Source organism: Anarrhichthys ocellatus, unplaced genomic scaffold (assembly GCF_004355925.1).
Source record: "Anarrhichthys ocellatus isolate YVR2014 unplaced genomic scaffold, GSC_Weel_1.0 scaffold25, whole genome shotgun sequence".
Taxonomy (NCBI): Eukaryota; Metazoa; Chordata; class Actinopteri; order Perciformes; family Anarhichadidae; genus Anarrhichthys; species Anarrhichthys ocellatus.
Genome location: NW_022280055.1, coordinates 389,834 through 394,849, shown reverse-complemented (window position 1 = coordinate 394,849; position 5,016 = coordinate 389,834).

Below are 5,016 nucleotides of genomic sequence, written 5' to 3'. Positions count from 1 at the left end.
CATAGATCTTCTTCATCCTCACCATTAATTATTTTTCTATATTTCTTATTAACAACTTTAAAATTTGTGCTTGAGATTCAGCCTCTGGGGGTCAGAAATATTTTTCAAATACAAATTTTAGTCGCTTATAATAATACAAATTGTCATGTATACTTTCGTGGTATCGTCCACCTGCCGTAAAAGGATCAGCTACTCAAAGCGAGAGTAGCTATTCATTAAAATGCATGTACTGCAGGATTTGATTCTAAAACATCATCTTCAGCGAGCCTTTAATTCTTCAAATGTGCCCTTGAAGAATCACAACATCTGTGGCAGCCATGAAAAAAATATGAGTGGCCAGGAGCATTATCATTTCATGCTGAATGGCCCGGAAACATCTGATTGACAGACAACCTCCAGTGGTGTGAGGTTGGACCTGCGGGAGGGAAAGGTGGCGGGGCAGCACTTTATATGTACATGCAGCTCATCTGAGGCTACTGAAATATCACATGGCAGGGTCTGCTGAGCAGACTGAGGCAGGTCACAGCTTAAAAGCTTCATGTGAGAACTGTTCACCTCTCTGACCGCATAATTATTCCTCATTACCGCTGAGCAATGCTCACCTGCGCTTTGTATAGATATCACTGGAAAACCTGTGACATCGTGCTGTTGTATAACATGTGCATCTGCAAATTCTTAACAAGCCCTTCAGAATCAGCTGTCCCTACTCTTGTAGGGTGGCTTTAATACTATTTGGTTAATTTTATGGAATTGTTCCAATAAAAGTGCCTATCATTCATATAATCCATAAATAAAACCTAATGAGGCATGGTATGATCAGCTCAAAATACAAGACAGAAACTAAAATCGTTGAGGTTTTTAGAAACCCCTTAAACTGTGGAGAGGAATAATTACAATGGCTTATATACATATTTCCATTCATTTTAGATGATCCATTGAAAAGGCATGTTTACTAATGTGCATGTGAAGGTCACATGGTCAGCTCCTCTATAACCTGCAGAGTCAGTTGAACAGCCTGCAGACTAAAACACTGAAGACATAAAGTAATAACAAAAACGACCACCTGGGCTCACACGGACTTATTGTTCTTTGGTCAATGCTGGAAATTCAGAAATTTGCAAGTTGAAATTAACGCGCAGCGACAAGTCGCAGAGCTTTACATTGTTTGTTTTATAATGTTTGAAGCACAAATGAGAACACACTCATTTGTCTCTCTGTCTCACACACACACACACACACACACACACACACACACACACACACACACACACACACACACACACCTGATTGATTGACATGCCTCAATCAGGCAACAAAAGTAAAAGATAATCATGATTTGAATTGAAAAAGTAATGCAAATCTGTAACCAAACTATATAGAAAACTCACAGTTTTCAGTTGATTGAGATATTATTCACCATTGTTCTATGACAGATCAGGACTCGCAGCAACACGAGTGATGTCAGGAGCTGGAAACCATATTTGGCCACAGTAACACAAGGACAGATTCTCCTTGTGTGAGGGTGAGATATAACTATAACTGCTGGACTGTAGATCTGCCCCCAAACCAAGATCTGTTAGATTTGAATGCTGTTTTATTGACATGCAATCATGGAAAGCTTCTTTTATTTGTAACGACACCAAATCCTGAACAGAATAAAAAGAAAAATACAACTGACAGATGAGAATCATTGCAGGAAAAGCATTACAATCAGTCTCAAAGAAAATAAGTTAAATAGCTTAATAGCATGTCCTCACTCATCATCCACACAACCTGCAGGCTGCAACCTTATATTTTAGACTGCAACTTTACTGTTGGCTTTGCAAAACGTTAATTAAAAAAATGTTGATATGCTGTGTATCCTAAAATATGACAAAATCTCTGACGCAGAGACGCCTGACCTGCGACCCGCTGTCTCCCCTGTCCACTCGTCTTCTCTGTATTATCCACTGTATCAGCAACACACCAGGACAGTAACTGTCGCTGTCGTGATTATGCATCAGCTGCTGTGGGCTGTCATTGGTTACGCAATCGCTCTCCAGCGGTGCTCAATGTTCTAGCAGCCACAAGCTGCATGCTCTCTTAATTCCCTGCATGGCGAGAAGAGGCCATCAAACACACAGGGCTTTTGACGAATCATTAAGTAGTTTTTCCCTTTGAGATTTTTAAGTAGAGGACTAAAATGGACTTAATTCTTGAGACCGAAAAAAAAACCTACCTGGGGATTACCCATTTGTTATTCACTTTTCTTTCACATTGAGCCCACTCAATGTTAATGTAAAGACCTCAGAAGTGTGGTTATAGTTAGGGAACATATAAGGAGGAGAGTAGGGTCATTTTCTTTGCTGAAGTGAGGATTTGACTGTTCTGGGAAAGCATTTCAAAGTATTTTATATCTTTTATTCCCCATTTTCATACTTTATTTCATTTTTCCCTTGGGAGATTTTATTTAAAAAAAATGTTGCAAAATCCTTACACATAAATGATGTCTTTTATGTCTGCTAGTTCTGCACATTTTCAATCCATGGGTGATTTAAAATCACACATTATATGGTCCTTAACTGAACTGCAAACAAGACACTTAAAGGTAATATATATCATCTTGCACATAAACACATTCTCTTATGAATAAAACAAGAGCTTACCAACAGCACTGATCTCTGCTTTCAAACATAAAGTGTGGCTGGAATATTTTGTGAAGATGTTCATGTTCCACATAGTGAAAATGAATGTTCCGTTAAGATGTGAAATGTTAAAATTGGGTACATCATTTAAGTGCTTCTAAAGCTTTCAAAATGTCATTGTTGATTCATATACATTTCCCTCCTAAATAAACAGCACGATTAGAAGCAATCTCTTTGCCAATGTCTTGTTTTGAGGGATGAGTGTGATTCTAGAAATTGATATGAGAAGTGCTTTATTTGCTACTGCTATTTTGTTATTATAGGACGCTTCATCAGGGCTATTTTGAGATCTTCCCACAGTTGCCACTGACTGAAATCTTTGCTAAAGTGCCTGAGACGCTGACTGTCCATTATTTCTGCGTATGGGTTATTAATGGAGCCTTTTATTATATCAACACTCTACTCTCTACGTGGTTTTGTTGTTTGAGAAATATTGGTTGGGTAAGATAATTGTGATTGTGAGTACAAAAACAAGATGATCATCAATAGTGTTAATACCATCATTAATCAATCAACAATACATTGTGCAGAATGTCCCTTTGCTTTTTGTGTATGGATTTCACAACAATCACTTCAGCTCATATCTCATATCTGATTATCTCACCGTCGAGGAGCTTCGCGACATTACCAGGGTGTGCGCGGGGGTACGGAGAGCCTGGCAAGTTTTCCTGCAGATCTTCTTGGAGGACACCTAATCACAAGTGACACAGGAGCAGCGCTGCAGATTTGATGTTAATCCATGCTGAAGTCAAAAACATTTCCAAGGCCCTCAGCGGCTCTTTCTAGATAAAAGGGCACAATTGAAATTGTGCCATGACGGCTGCGATGTGATACCTATTTCAATAATTTACGCACACCTGAGAGTAAGGAGTCAGAAACCTGGACTATATGCTTCAAAGTAAATTAATGTCAAGCTTTGAGATCCGCCACAACACACAGCAGCTTGTATGTGTTGCTCGACTTGCATTGAATATAAACTGGTTCTCTTTCAATATGCATGTTACAATGTAAGGTGTTGATACGTCCTGAGGATGCACACCTTTGCTTCTTAAATATGCACACACAGTATAATAATGAGACATGTGTGCATGGGTGTTAGAAAAAAAAGAATGAAACACAAACCTTTTTGGCTGTCAAAGCAGAGTTGAGCCTACAGGCTTGACATAATATGATAGAGTCTTCCTGAAGCTCCGACTACTCATGATGGTGTTGCTTTTTCAGTTTGAACTCAATGCACTGCGACGTCGGGGAAAGAAAAAGTCTCTGAAGGAATAGGTAGGAACAACATTATATTACAGCAAGATGTAAATAAAATATGGAGTAGAAAGATATTCAATGATGCAAATCGATGATGTAAACGATAGTGAACAACTTCAATTCTTTAAAGTCTTCCTCAACAGCTTCAATCCTGAATGGAAATACTGAATGTTTGAAGGGCTGTTAGGCCTCTGAACTCTACTTTACTCTGCAGATTGTGTTACTGCAGAACGTGCAGGTTTTGTGATGCCTGACGGCTGTGATGCTCTCTTTTGATTGTCCCTCTGCAGGGACTCTATCAAATCAACCTGGCAAACCTTCACATTAGTGCTTCTGATGAGAAACAGACCCTCTGATGATCCAACACCAGATGAGCAAAGGTTTCACATGAAGACCTGGACGTGTATTTTTCCACAGCTTTTTCTTCACCGGGTTTGGTCTGCCGAGACAAAGGATGTCTCACATGGCAGAATATTTACAGACAGAAAAACACTGTTTATCGTATAAATAAAAGACTATTGAATGAGGAGAACAGAGAGCAGCAGCACGCGCACACCTTTCACCGTTTAACTGGTTGTTCCCTGGTGTGTAGCTACACACGTTTAGTCTTTGAAAAAATTGTTAATAATTTGCATTCATATTTCAAGACATTCCAGGACTGCCTCACTGACAATTTATGGAGATGTTGCAGAGAGTCAGAATATTACTATATTAAGACCAGTGCTAAAATATGCATTACTAGAAGAAATGATATGCATCCAGGCCTTTAGTTTCAGGTTTTGGCCTTTGACCCATTTAAACAAAGCCTTGTCACCGGTGGTCATCCAGTTATTCACAAAAGACAAATAAAATAGGAAAACTGCAGAAACTAAATTTTAAGTGGAGCAGAAATACGTTTTTTTCTGCTTTCCTAATCTATTTTATCATCTGTTGTTTCGCGACTCCCAAAGGTTGGGACTAACTTTCACCTTTGTTTGTTTTTTAAGGTAAATCAAAGTGATTTTAAATGATCTTCTGGCTCAGGGAAAGTGACACGAATAATCTAAACACAAATTGTATCATGCATTTTCTGGAC